The 15,130-nt window shown below is 50.8% G+C and overlaps 1 protein-coding gene across 2 annotated transcripts in view; it reads left to right on the plus strand.

Moving 5' to 3' along the window:
- Positions 1-15,130, plus strand: part of LOC131688809 (protein-serine O-palmitoleoyltransferase porcupine) — a 602,121-nt gene that overhangs the window by 537,944 nt on the left and 49,047 nt on the right. The gene's annotated exons all lie outside the window — the stretch shown is intronic.

The raw sequence follows: 15,130 nt of genomic DNA on the forward strand, positions 1-15,130 counted from the left end.
TACTTTGCATACATTCATTCACAACTTAACTACTTAGTATCGGTATGGGGGCGAGCAGCGAGCTCTCACCTTAAAAAGCTACAAACACTACAAAACAGATCCCTGAAAATTATATTTAATAAACCACTTTTATATTCGACTTTGTTGTTATACTCTGAAAGTGCCCACAATATTTTACCCATAGCCCACTTATGTGACGTACAAACATTATTATTCATACACGACAATCTACATAACTCCATCGCGCAGCATAATATACATTTTACAACTTTAACACATTCTCGTTCAACACGTCGAAATAGTAACTTGCAACGCATTCGAGCAGCCACAAACCTTGGCCAAAAGCGCATTCTTTTTATTGGCCCTACCAAATTTAATGCCCTTCCACTTGACATGCAGAGAATCGACAATCGTACCATCTTCAAGACTAGATTGAAACAGTACTTTAAACATAGGCTTTACGAAATATTTAATTAATGATATTGTTTTGTAATTTAATGTAAACATCCGTCAGCAGTATTTAACTATAATTTAATTTATAATGTGGATCCCTTAACAGGAAATCTATTTCCACTGGGATTCCACCTTAGTTAATTATCTTAAACTAATTGCACATCAATAAATGTCTGTCTCAGCTCAGTTTGTTTTATTTGTTTTGTTTGTTTTTGTTGCCATTGTTCATGGGCTGAGACAAGTTGCGTCCACTACCAGGGGGCTCTTGTATGAGTTCTTTGGTGTGGGGGAGTGTGGTGGGCAATTAAAAAAAAAAAAAAAAAAAAAGGTTTACAGGCTGGGAGTTGCGAGTTGTAAAGAGGTGTATATTTCGATCCTCTCAGACTACCCTTGCTCACACACACTCCGCTAGCGAATGACGGATCCCAATAGTAGCATGTCTGTAATAACATACGTACATGGAACTATTGAGATCCAGAGCTACAGGTCCAAAGCCCTGGTAAAGGAGGATGGTTGTGATGATCCGGGCCGAGATCACCACGTAAAGCAAGGTAGGGCATAACCCCAATTCCAAGGCGTGAAGCGAACCGTGCCGAGGGATGAGTGATCGAGGGGGTGAAAAAGATGCTCGATCGTTAACGGAGCCTGTGGGGTACCTGGGCAACCCCCACAGTAAGCGTCCCTTACCACGCTAATGCGGAGCTCTGGCGTGGCGGACATATATTTCTCGCGCTACTCGTGGGACTATACATGGAGGCAAATAAAAATAAAAATAAACAGACGGAGGTGCCAAATCCCTTCGCAAGAGGTGGTTTGGCGAGGTCTCCCCCCCGTGGGGAGAGTAGTGGAACGATGAGTGCTGCACTCGAAAGCACCAGTGACCCCCCAGCAGCGGTAGGCAATACCCCTACCAATGCATCGGAGGGGCCAATAGCTGCGATGCGCAAAGTAGCGAAGCAACTCGATGCTATAATCGACTTCGCTAGCGCAAAGCAGAATATAGCCAAGGAGTTGAAGTTGAGCCTTCTGGAGCTCCGGAAAGCTGTTCGTGTCGCAAGACAGGAACAGCAGGCATATATTGAGAGGGTGGAATGTCGGGAGAGGCCCGACAGAGAAACCCAGACAGTGGCCTCCAATAGGGAGGAAAGAGAGAAGGTTAATAGAGGTTCACAGACAGTGGCCTTTACCTTCTACGGAGCAGCCACGTCGATCGGAGCGGCGACCGAGTTCCCCTCGAAGGGAAAGGGAAAGGGCAATCGCAAGACGGCATCGAATGCGAAGCGCCCTAGGAAGTCGCCAGGAGAGGGTGCCAAAACTGACACCACTCGGCGTGCAACCGTCAAGGTCAAACGCCGCCTGGGTGAGGTAAGCGAGGGCGAGAGTGACCTCGCTGTGGAGAGCGATGGTACCAGCAACCCGGCACGACCGGGGCAGGGGGGCTCAAACCCCTGGACGCTGGTTACCAAGAAAAAGCCGGCACCGAAACCGGAGGTACCGCGGCCTGCGAGGAAGGCCAAGGACAGAGGCGAAGCCTTGTGGTTAAAAACCGACAAGAACAAATACGCCGATGTCCTTAAATCGATGAAGGCGGCCGAAAGCCTCTCGGCCCTTGGGCAGGATGTGCGTAGCGTAAGACGCACCAACACGGGAGAGATGCTCCTGGTGCTGAAGCGAGGCGCACAATCAAGTGCAATATATAAGGCCTTGGCTCAAGAGGTCCTTGGCGAGGGCGCCCAAATCAGGTCGCTAGGTGCGGAAACAACTCTCCAGTGCAAGCACTTGGACGAGTTCGCGACCGCAGAAGACGTCGTCGCAGCCGTCAAGGAGCACTGCGGCATCACAATCGAGCGGGCCTCTGTGCGATTGAGGGACGGACCCTCTGGCACCCAAGTAGCCTACCTCAGGCTACTCAATGCGGATGCCAAAAAGGTAACCGAGAAAGGGAAGCTGAAGATCGGCTGGTCGGTATGCCCTATTAGTATACCCCAGCCGCCTTCAGTGGACAGGTGCTATCGGTGCCTAGAATCCGGCCATAAAGCTTACGAATGCAAAGGCCTAGACAGGAGTAAGCTATGTCGTCGATGCGGCGAGGAGGGGCATAAAGAGCGGGGGTGCACTAAGGCATATAAGTGCCTTATCTGCACCTCTAAGAAGCAAGCCCATAAACATGCTATGGGCGGACCTTCGTGTCCCTTCGGCGAGTTAAATAAGAAGAAGCCGTGAGAGTCACACAGCTAAATCTTAACCATTGTGCAGCAGCCCAACAGCTGCTGTGGCAGTCGGTCTCGGAGTCGAGGACAGATGTCGCCCTATTATCAGACCCGTACAGCATCCCTGCCGGCAACGGCAATTGGGTGTCGGACGGGTCTGGAATGGTGGCAATCTGTACAACGGGAAGGTTCCCGGTTCAAGAGGTAATACACCCCTCCGCCGAGGGTGTGGCGATTGCCAAGATCAATGGTGTGTTCTATTGCAGCTGCTACGCCCCACCAAGGTGGCCAATAGAACAGTTCTACCAGATGATCGACAGGCTCTCGTCGGACCTCGTGGGCCGGAAACCGGTAGTAATAGCGGGAGACTTCAACGCTTGGGCAGTGGAGTGGGGCAGCCGCTGTACAAATAGCAGGGGTCAAGCGCTAATGGAAGCGTTTGCGAAACTCGATACTGTGCTAGCTAATGATGGCTCCGCTAGTACATTCCGTAGAAACGGAGTGGAGGCGTGGATTGATTTGACCTTTGCCAGCCCGAGTCTGGCTCCAGGCATGGAATGGAGGGTAGACGAAGGCTACACCCATAGCGATCATTTAGCAATCCGCTTTAAGATCAACTATGGTGTGCAGCATCCGAGGGCGGGAGATCCCTGTCAGGTACGCGGGTGGAAGTCCAATCACTTCGACAGCGAAGCTTTCACCGCGGCCCTGGGACTGGAGGCCAACACCGACAGTCTAAGCGGGGATGCGCTGGTAGCTGTTCTATCACGCGCGTGCGACGCCACTATGCCGAGAAAAACACTGCCAAGAAACGGTAGATGCCCGGTATACTGGTGGAGTGCCGAGATTGCAGCTCTACGGTCAGCCTGTCTCAGAGCTAGACGTAGGATGCAAAGAGCTCGCACCGAGCATGCAAGAGAGAACCGCCGTGAAGTGTTTCGAGCTGCGAAATTAGCCCTTAACAAGGCTATTAAAAGCAGCAAGAGAGCGTGTTTCGACAACCTGTGTGAGAGTGCCAACGCGAATCCGTGGGGTGACGCCTACCGGATTGTGATGGCCAAGACCAAAGGGGGCTCCTCACCCCCAGAACGGTCTCCGGACCGGTTGGCAACGATTATCGAAGTACTCTTCCCGTCTCGAGCCACAAGCCCCTGGCCACCTGCACTACGAGACAGTGCGGGCACTGTCGAAATGGTGGCTCCAGTGACGAACGAAGAACTACTCGCAGTGGCTAAATCCCTAGCAATGAACAAAGCTCCAGGGCCGGATGGAGTTCCGAACAACGCTCTCAAGGCAGCGATCCTAGCGAACCCGAACACGTTCAGGCTAGCTATGCAGAGATGCCTTGACGAGTGCCGTTTCCCCGATAGATGGAAAAGGCAGAAACTGGTGCTGTTGCCGAAGCCCGGGAAGCCGCCAGGCGACCCATCGGCGTACAGACCAATCTGTCTGATAGACACGACTGGCAAACTGCTTGAGAGGATCATCCTCAACAGGCTCACCCCGTACGCGGAAGGTACGGACGGTCTGTCAAGCAACCAGTTTGGCTTTCGGAAGGGTAAGTCCACAATGGACGCTCTCAACTCAGTGATAAATACTGCCGAGATAGCGATCCAACGAAAAAGGCGAGGTATTCGATACTGTGCGTTAGTGACACTTGACGTGAAGAACGCATTCAACAGCGCAAGCTGGGATGCCATCGCGCTCTCGTTACACCGGCTTAGCCTACCGGTGGGTCTGTACCGGATCCTGGAAAGTTACTTCCAAAACCGCGTACTGCTATACGAGACCGATGCCGGTCAGAAAAGGGTTCCGATTACCGCCGGAGTCCCGCAGGGCTCGATCCTAGGCCCGGTGCTATGGAACCTCATGTATGACGGGGTCCTGAGACTGAAGTTCCCTCCTGGGGTCAAGATCGTCGGCTTTGCCGACGACGTAACCTTGGAGGTCTACGGGGAGTCAATTCCTGAGGTAGAACTAACCGCAGAACACGCGATTAGCACGGTGGAGGAATGGATGAGCGCGAGAGGCCTGGAGCTCGCTCATCATAAGACGGAGGTAGTTATCGTCAACAACCGCAAGTCGGCACAACATGCAGTTATCCATGTGGGAGAAGTCGCGATCACTTCACAGCGAAGTCTGAAGTCTCTCGGAGTCATTATAGACGACAAGCTGACCTTCGGCAGCCATGTCGACTATACGTGCAAGAGAGCGTCGACTGCTGTTGCGGCACTATCGAGAATGATGTCCAACAGCTCAAAGGTGTGCGCCAGTAGACGTAGGTTACTGGCAGGCGTTGCCGTATCTATCCTCAGGTACGGCGGCCCGTCATGGTCAAGAGCACTGAGGGTAACCAGTTACCTACAGAAACTGGAGAGCACCTACCGCGTGATGTGCCTCAGAGTAATATCTGCCTACCGCACGGTATCACACGATGCATCCTGCGTGATAGCGAGCATGATGCCAGTCGGGCTGGTCATTCGGGAAGATGAGGAGTGCTTTGAGCTACGTGGAAATAGGGGAGCCCGCGAGCGCACCAGGGTGACCTCGGTCGCCAGATGGCAGCGTGAGTGGGACAACTCCTCGAAAGGTAGGTGGACCCACCGGCTGATACCTAGCATATCGAGCTGGGTGGGAAGACCCCATGGGGAAGTTCACTTCCACCTGACACAATTCCTGTCAGGCCATGGCTGTTTCCGTCAGTACCTCCACAGGTTCGGACACGCGGAGGTCCCAGTCTGCCCGGACTGCCCAGGTGTAGACGAAACTGCCGAACACATACTGTTCGTATGTCATCGGTTCGACGTCGAAAGAAGAGCAATGCTTGACGTCTGTGGCTGGGACACAACCCCGGATACCCTTATTCAGCGGATGTGTCAAACGGTGGAGAAGTGGAACGCAGTCTCGGCTGCTACCATCCAGATTGCCAGTAGGCTACAGGTAATCTGGCGAACCGAGCAACAGACGGCGGGCACGGCTAACTAGTGATTGGTTAGTTGGAGCGAAAAAGGCCAAGCGCAAAATAAGAGAGTGAATGGTCTGTTCATGCCGAGGTAGGTTGGCGCAGCGAATGGCAACCGCGTAAGGGGCAAACCCAGCCACCCCGAAGCAAGACAGAAGAGTGAGTGTATAGGCGTATAAGTGGACTGCCTCATGCCAAGACGGGAGGGTCGTAGCGTAGTATGTTGGAACTAAGCTATCGATGCCTCATGGCGTGGCAGAGGAGTGAAAGGGTGAGCATCCAAGTCAGTCTCACACTGCATGTTAAGGGTGAGCATAAAAGTCAGCCTCACAGGTTGGTAGAGGCTAGCACAAAAGTCAGCCTAGCAAGGAATGAAAAAGGTGAGCACAAAAGTCAGCCTCGCATGGTATGTCAGAAGTGGGGCCTAAGAAAAATGTCCCACATGGGATGCCAGAGGGAGTGACAAAGGTACAATAGAGTGGCACGATTGAGAGTGAATCAGGTGATAGGGTGAGCACCCAAGTCAGCCTCACATGGATGGGTAGGGCGAGCACAAAAGTAAGCCTAGCAAGGAATGAGTAAGGTGAGCACACAAGTCAGCCTCGCATGGAACGTAAAAGGTGAGCACAAAAGTCAGCCTCATGTGGGAGTGTTTGAGAGTGAATCAAAGTGTGATTGAGAGAGCACCCAAGTAAGCCTCATACAGGATGTATGATCGCGTGAGTGAGAGTGAATGAGTACATATAGTACAGCCATCCCCCCAGAAGTAATACCGAGAGGTAGTTCCTGGGAGGAATGATGGCGGAGCCCAATGGAGTTTAGTCGGTATTAATGGCTGGTCACCATTCGAGTCCGACACGCCCCCAGTGCACCCCGTGTGGTAGATTGGACCCTACCGTTAGCACGTGTACTGGGCTAGGACATAAAGGTCTTCTCCATCGTAAAAAAAAAAAAAAAAGACTACCCTTGCTTGGCCGGCAAATGCCTGGGCAATGCGCAATACAGACCCGGTGGTTAGCCACAGTGGTCCTTAGCCTCTTGCCCAGGAACTCCTATCTCTACCTCCCCGCGGAACCGGCTGGGATACGAGGAGCCATAGGAATGTTCGGGTAGCCAACTCGTTGGGACTATGGTCGTATGCTGACAGGGAAGGGGGGCCGTGTAGTTGCCGGCATACAATAGCGCTACGGACCACCCGTTCCGGTGATATGGGCCCACCAAACGGGGTAACCCCAATTCCAAAGCGTGAAGCGATCCGTGCCGAGGGATGAATGATCGGGGGGGTGAAAAAGATGCCCGATCGTTAACGGAGCCTGTGGGGTACCTGGGCACCCCCCACAGTAAGTGTCTCTTACCACGTTAATGCGGAGCTCTGGCGTGGCGGACCTATTTTCTCGCGCAACTCGTGGGTCTTAATATGAGTCTTTGCAATAACAATAAAAAAGTATGCGATAAGGAGGCGGAAGCGTTTACGGCGCTGAACCCCTTTGCCAAAGGGGGTCTGGCGAGGTCTCCCCCAACAGGGGCTGACAACGGAGCGAAGGTGGCCGCAAATAACGGCACCAAAGGTGAAATGGATGTGGTAGCAGATGATACTACCAGCACGCTTGGCGGACCACTACCTGCGATGCAGGAAGTGGCCAAGCAGCTGGATAGTATCATCGAATTCACAAGCGGGAGGAGTAACATCAGTAAGGATCTAAAACAGAACCTGCTGGTGCTTCGTCAGGCTGTTCGAGTCGCAAGACAAGAACAAGTAGCCTACATGAAGAGGTTGACGGAAAGAGAGAAGGCCGATCGCGGTATCCAAACCGAGGCCTTCTCCTTCCATGGCGGAGCGACGATGGCGCAGGAGGCGATAGATTTCGCCTTATCGGCCACCAAACGCTTATTGGAGGGGGAGACTGCGAAGCGGCCTAGGCCTAATGTAGGCACGCGCAGCAATGCCAAACGACGGGCAACCAACAAGGCCAAACGTCGCTTGGGAGGTGCGGATCCGGGTGCGAAGGATCCCGCAGGGCGGCGTCCCGAGAAGGCGACTTCCCAGCCTAAAAAGGCGAAAGCCGCCACTCGGGCGCGCACTGCGGAGCGACCTGGCACCAGCCTGCCGGCGCCATCGGTACAAGATGGCGAATGGCAGGTGGTCAGCCAGGAGCGGAAGTCCAACGCACCTCGACCCGCTAAGAAGAATCCAATCCAATGGAGCAACGTATAGGAGGTTGGCCCAAGAGGTCTTGGGAAACGGCGCTCAGGTGAGGTCGTTGGGAGCGGAAGTGACTCTCCAGTGTAAGCAACTGGACGAGATCACAAACGCAGAGGACGTCGTCTCGGCCGTTAAGCAGCAGTGCGGCGTCGAGATCGATCAGAACTCTGTACGTATCAGGGAGCGGTTGCTTGGCACGCAGGTAGCTTTCTTCAAGTTACCGGCCGCGGAAGCCAAGAAAGTAACCGACAAAGGGAAGTTGAAGATCGGATGGTCAGTATGCCCAGTTAGCATACTCCAGCCGCCTTCAGTGGACCGATGTTTTAAATGTCTGGAGCCAGGCCACAAGTCATACGACTGTAAGGGCCCAGACAGGAGCAAGTTGTGTCGTCGCTGCGGCGAGGAGGGACACAAGGCGCTGAAATGCGAGAGGGCACCCAAGTGTCTCATCTGCGCTAGCAAGAAGCAGGGCCGCAACCATGTTATGGGCGGACCTGCTTGTCCCCTTCGGGGAGGCGGGAAAGAGGAAGCAATGGCAATCGTCACACAGCTGAATCTTAACCACTGCGCACCTGCTCAGCAGTTACTGTGGCAGTCGGTATTGGAGTCGGGGACAGATGTCGCCCTTCTATCCAACCCGTACAACGTCCCTGCCGACAACGGCAACTGGGTGGCGGACGGGTCTGGAATGGCGGCAATCTGTGCAACGGGTCGGTTCCCGGTCCAGGAGGTAGTACAGTCCTCTGCGGAGGGTGTCGCGATTGCCAAGATCAATGGTGTGTTCTATTGTAGCTGCTATGCCCCACCTATGTGGCCAATAGAACAGTTCAACCAGATGATCGATAGGCTCTCGTCTGACATGGTGGGACGAAAGCCATTTGTCATAGCGGGTGACTTCAACGCTTGGGCGGTGGAGTGGGGCAGCCGCTATACAAATGGTAGGGGCCAAGCGCTTCTGGAGGCGCTTGCGAAACTCGACGCAGTGCTAGTCAATGATGGTTCCGCTAGCACATTCCGTAGGAATGGGGTCGAGTCGTGGATTGACGTAACGTTTGCCAGTCCAAGTTTGGTCCCAGACATGGACTGGAGGGTAGACGAAGGCTACACCCATAGTGATCACCTAGCAATACGCTTCAGGATCAACTTTGGTGTGCAGCATTCTAGGGGGGGTAATCCCTGTCAGGTACGCGGGTGGAAGTCCAATCACTTCGACAGCGAAGTTTTCACCGCGGCCCTGGGACTGGAGGCCAACACCGACAGTCCAAGCGGGGATGCGCTGGTAGCTGTTCTATCACGCGCGTGCGACGCCACTATGCCGAGGAAGACCCTGCCAAGAAATGGCAGACGCTCGGTATGTTGGTGGAGTGCTGAGATCGCAGCCCTACGGTCAGCTTGCCTACAAGCTAGACGTAGGATGCAGCGAGCCCGCACTGAGGAGGGTAGAGTGGAACGACGTGAAGTGTCTCGTGCTGCGAAATCGGCCCTTAACAAGGCCATCAAGCGCAGCAAGAGAGCGTGTTTTGACAAATTGTGCGAGGAGGCCAACGTGAATCCGTGGGGCGATGCCTACAGGATCGTGATGGCAAAGACCAAAGGGGGCTCCTCACCTCCTGAACGGTCGCCAGAACGGTTGGCGAGAATTATCGAAGTACTCTTCCCGTCCCGAACCATAAGTCCCTGGCCCCCAGCGCCGCAAGGCACGGCGGGTACGGACGACATGGTGGCCCCGGTGACGAACGAAGAGCTACTTGCAGTTGCTAATTCTCTAGCGGTGAATAAAGCTCCAGGGCCTGATGGAGTTCCAAACAGCGCTCTCAAGTCAGCAATCATGGCGAACCCGAACATGTTTAGGTTGGCTATGCAGAGATGCCTTGACGAGTGCCGTTTTCCGGATAGATGGAAAAGGCAGAAGCTGGTACTGTTGCCGAAGGCCGGGAAGCCGCCTGGTGACCCATCGGCGTACAGACCAATCTGTCTGATTGACACGACGGGCAAATTGCTTGAGAGGATTATCCTCAACAGGCTAACTCCATACGCAGAAGGTATGGAGGGCCTGTCAAGTAATCAGTTCGGTTTTCGAAAGGGAAAGTCCACGGTGGACGCTATCAACTCAGTGGTAAGGACTGCCGAGACAGCGATCCAACGGAAGAGGCGGGGCATTCGATATTGCGCGTTAGTGACACTTGACGTGAAGAACGCATTCAACAGCGCAAGCTGGGATGCCATCGCGCTCTCGTTACACCGGCTTGGCCTGCCGGTGGGCCTGTACCGGATCTTGGAAAGCTACTTCCAGAACCATGTACTATTATACGAGACCGATGCCGGTCAGCAAAGTGTTCTTATTACCGCAGGAGTTCCGCAAGGTTCAATCCTGGGCCCGGTACTATGGAACCTTATGTATGACGGGGTTCTGAGACTAAAGTTCCCTCCGGGTGTGAAAATCGTCGGTTTTGCCGATGATGTCACCCTGGCGGTCTACGGGGAGTCAATCTCAGAGGTAGAACTAACGGCGACACACGCGATAAGCATAGTGGCGGAATGGATGAGTGCGAGAGGCCTAGAGCTCGCCCATCACAAGACGGAGGTGGTTGTTGTCAATAACCGCAAGTCGGCACAACAAGCAGTTATCCAAGCGGGAGAAGTTGAGATAACTTCTAAGCGGAGTCTGAAGATTCTTGGGGCCATCATAGACGACAAGCTGACCTTCGGCAGTCATGTCGACTATGCGTGCAAGAAGGCTTCGGTGGCTGTTGCGGCATTATCGAGGATGATGTCCAACAGCTCCAAGGTGTGCGCCAGTAGACGCAGGCTACTGGCCGGTGTCGCCGTATCTATTCTTAGGTACGGTGGACCGTCCTGGGCGAGGGCACTGGGAGTAACCAGTTACCGTCGCAAATTGGAGAGCACCTATCGCTTGATGTGTCTCAGAGTGATATCTGCCTACCGCACGGTATCACATGATGCATCCTGCGTGATAGCGGGTATGATGCCAGTCGGGCTGGTCATCCGGGAAGACGAAGATTGTTTCGAATTGCGTGGCAATAGGGGAGTCCGTGAGCGTGCCAGGGTGACCTCGGTCGCCAGATGGCAACGCGAATGGGACAACTCGTCGAGAGGTAGGTGGACCCACCGGCTGATACCCAACATATCTAGCTGGGTGGGAAGACCCCATGGGGAAGTTCACTTCCATCTGACACAATTCCTGTCAGGCCATGGCTGTTTCCGACAGTACCTCCACAGGTTTGGGCACGCTGAGGCCCCAGTCTGAACAGACTGCCCAGGTGTCGACGAAACTGCGGAGCACGTACTATTCGTATGTCCCCGCTTCGACGACGAAAGAGGCGCCATGCTAGGCGTCTGCGGCTTGGACACAACCCCTGATACCCTTGTACAGGGGATGTGCCAAGCGGTAGAGAAGTGGAACGCAGTTTCGACTGCCACCACTCAGATTGCCTGCCGGCTGCAGAGAGCATGGAGCGCCGAGCAGCAGGCGAGGAGTTGAGTGAGTGAATTGGCGGATGATAGACGAAGGTATGGTCTACCCATGCCGAGATGGGAGCGAGTGTGCGAGAATGTAAGGCACGAGTGAGAGCGTACGCTAAGTACGGCCATCCCCCCAGAAGTAATGCCGAAAGGTAGTTCCTGGGGATGGATGGCGGAGCCCAATGGAGTTTAGTCGGTATTAATGGCTGGTCACCATTCGAGTCCGACACGCCCCCAGTGCACCCCGTGCGGTAGATTGGACCCTACCAATAGCACGTGTACTGGGCTAGGACATAAAGGTCTTCTCCATTGTTAAAAAAAAGACTACCCTTGCTTGGAGGTTGTGTTGGCATACAATGGTGTATGGTCGTGATTTAGGAAATACTTAAGGGTCGTATGTGTATGGCCTAGTATGGCCGTGCATGTATGAAATTTGTTTTTTTGTCGCACTGAACCCCTTAAAGTATGCACAATAAGGAAACCAAGCCATCCAGGTGTAGTCATATAATACGCTGAGTGACAGGCAGAGTCATGCACTACGCATGTACTGCGAGCGATGGCATCATAAGACACAGTCCGAACTTATTGAAAATACCAGCGTAGGTAAAAAGTTGCTTACGCTGGTCTGCACTGCAAGCGACAGGCAGAGTCATGCACTACGCATGTACTGCGAGCGATGGCATCATAAGACACAGTCCGAACTTATTGAAAATTCCTTATGCTGGTCTGCACTGCAAGCGACAGGCAGAGTCATGCACTACGCATGTACTGCGAGCGATGGCATCATAAGACACAGTCCGAACTTATTGAAAATTCCTTACGCTGGTCTGCACTGCAAGCGACAGGCAGAGTCATGCACTACGCATGTACTGCGAGCGATGGCATCATAAGACACAGTCCGAACTTATTGAAAATACCAGCGTAGGTAAAAAGTTGCTTACGCTGGTCTGCACTGCAAGCGACAGGCAGAGTCATGCACTACGCATGTACTGCGAGCGATGGCAATATGAGAGATAGACCAGAGTTGGGTAAATTGTAAAACACATCGATACCGTCCATCTTCGACTGCGAGAGCGACCGTCGGTAGCAAGTGAACATGTGGAAGATCCGCACAAAGAGGAATGGAAAATGTATCTCACTGTACCTGTGCCTAGGCAGACCGATACCAGCCCGATTGGGTTGATTGCTGCCGCACAAAGCAGAATGCCGATCTGCCCGCAGAACAAACAGCGTAACGACCATGTACGTTTAGCTTGTTTGCATGATGATAGGGCATGTTAAATGTAATAGGTGTATCGCTCGGATGGAATGCGCCGACGCATACACCATACCTTGGCTGATCCACTCGGCCGTAGGGGTGGTGATGATTTTTAGCATTGTAAATGGTGTTAGTAAACTTATTGCATATTTGATAAAAATCTATCTATGGGTGGTGTGACGTTGTATAAATTCATCAAATGTACAATACAATCAATGATTCGGTTCACATCGAAACAGCGGGCGGAGGTAGTAATGTTATACGCGGCGAATGGTAGTTCCATTGTGTCAGCTCAGCGGGCATATGGTGAAAAACACCCTGGCGAACAAGTGCCGTGTGCCAAGACTATTCGTCGGTGGGTGTCAAATTTTGCTGAACATGGCACAGTGAACGATCGACCCCATGCCGTTCATCGACGTGCAATACATTCCAATGAACTGGTTGATGCGGTCAGAGAGAGTGTCGCGCAAAATCCAACTGAGTCGTATCGCCGTCGCGCGCAGCAGTTTGGGGTCAGTGGTACCACTATGCGGCGCATCTTGAAACATGATTTGCACTTGTTTCCTTATAAGATGCAAGTAACGCAAAGATTATTGCCAGCGGACTATGCACGTCGTATGCAATATGGCAAAACAGTCGCTCAAGTGGTAGCCACTGAACCTGATTTCTGGAAGCAAATATTGATGACCGACGAGGCTCATTTCACATTGTCGGGCGGAGTTAATAAGCAAAATAGGCGTATTTGGGCCACACCGAATACACACCGGATTCATGAGACGCCATTACATGATCAAAAGGTGACGGTGTGGGCCGGCGTTTGTGCTAAAACCATAATTGGACCTTTTTTTTAAAGAAAATGAGCCAATCGATGGGAAGCGATATCGGTGGATGTTAGCTCATTATGTATGGCCACAAATGCGCGAAAAGGGCCTTGAGGGTTATTGGTTCCAACAAGACGGTGCGCCATGTCACACGGCTGCTCAAACAATTGGGGTTTTGCAGAAAAAATTCCCAGGGCGTGTGGTGTCGAAGGGAGGCGACATTGACTGGCCACCGCGGTCTCCAGATTTAACACCTCCCGACTTCTTTTTATGGGGCTATTTGAAAAGCAAAGTATACGCCAATAATCCTCAGACCCTTCTCGAGCTTAAGGATAACATTCGAACTGAGATACGTGCCATACCTCCCGAGATGCTCGAGAAGGTTATGGACAATGCAGCAAAAAGGGCACATAGTGCGGTGGTTCATGGAGGCGGTCACTTGGTCGACGTGGTGTTTAAACACTAGTATGGAGCATGATTTGCAGAGTGCGAGCGGCTATTTGCCCGTGTGATATTCTACCTAGAGGGTGGTTTCGTTGTATTGTACATTTGATGTGGTTTATATACCGTCACACAAGATGGTGCACCCTGTATATATATATATATATATATATATATATATATATATATATATATATATATATATATATATATATATATATATATATATATATATATATATATATATATATATATATATATATATATATATATATATATATATATATATATATATATATATATATATATATATATATATATATATATATATATATATATATATATATATATATATATATATATATATATATATATATATATATATATATATATATATGATTTGACACCAAGACGGTGGACATGATTGTTGGTTTCGGAATCTAAAGGAGAGGGAGGGTCTCTGATGCAATATCTATCAATTACTTCAAAAATCTAAAATTTTGTTGCATTTATATTTACCAGCACATACATGAAATGGCAAGAATTTAATTGATAGAGATCTATTACGCGAATGACAATATAATACTGATTGATTGCATGAATTTGTCGAAAATTAAATTGAAAATTAAATTGAAAATTGCACTTGCGATCGCTTCATCTGAAGTTAAATCAACATTGCTGGATTATGGACGAACAGCTCTGCCCTAAAACAGCCACTAAATCTTGCGCTTGCGGAAAACGTTACTTACAATATCAATCAAAATTCGGATGTAAGCAAAATGCTGAAAAAATGCAACACTGTTATATAGGACGATTTCACGATGACGCATAAAAGGAGCTAATCGAATATTTGGTGGCGTGGTCCGCGATCTTCGTCAAATTTTATCCGCTAGTCGACACCTACTGATGAAATCAGTTCTTGCTTAAGGGGGTAGGATTATTGTTAAAAAAATTATCGTGCTTAAAAAAATTGGCGATACCGAGAGTGTTAGTCTATTCAGACAATAATGCAACATTTAAGAAATATTTTCCTTAATGTTCACCGCAAAATATTGAAAATCTTCAGGAGACACCACGAATAAATGCAATGAACAGAATAACTCTAAATCTACTGAACCAAATTGTTTGAAATTTTGCACAGCTCTCCTTCATATCATAACATCATTAAAGATCATAGCTTTGTTCAAAAAAATAAGTTTCATGATTTTTTTTAGCGAAAATTGCATTTTTAGCTACAGAATGCTATAAAAAATTTAAAGAACAAGTAAAAAATAAAAGCTTCGATCAATACCTGGGGAT

The sequence above is a fragment of the Topomyia yanbarensis genome, chromosome 3 (assembly GCF_030247195.1).
Source record: "Topomyia yanbarensis strain Yona2022 chromosome 3, ASM3024719v1, whole genome shotgun sequence".
Taxonomy (NCBI): Eukaryota; Metazoa; Arthropoda; class Insecta; order Diptera; family Culicidae; genus Topomyia; species Topomyia yanbarensis.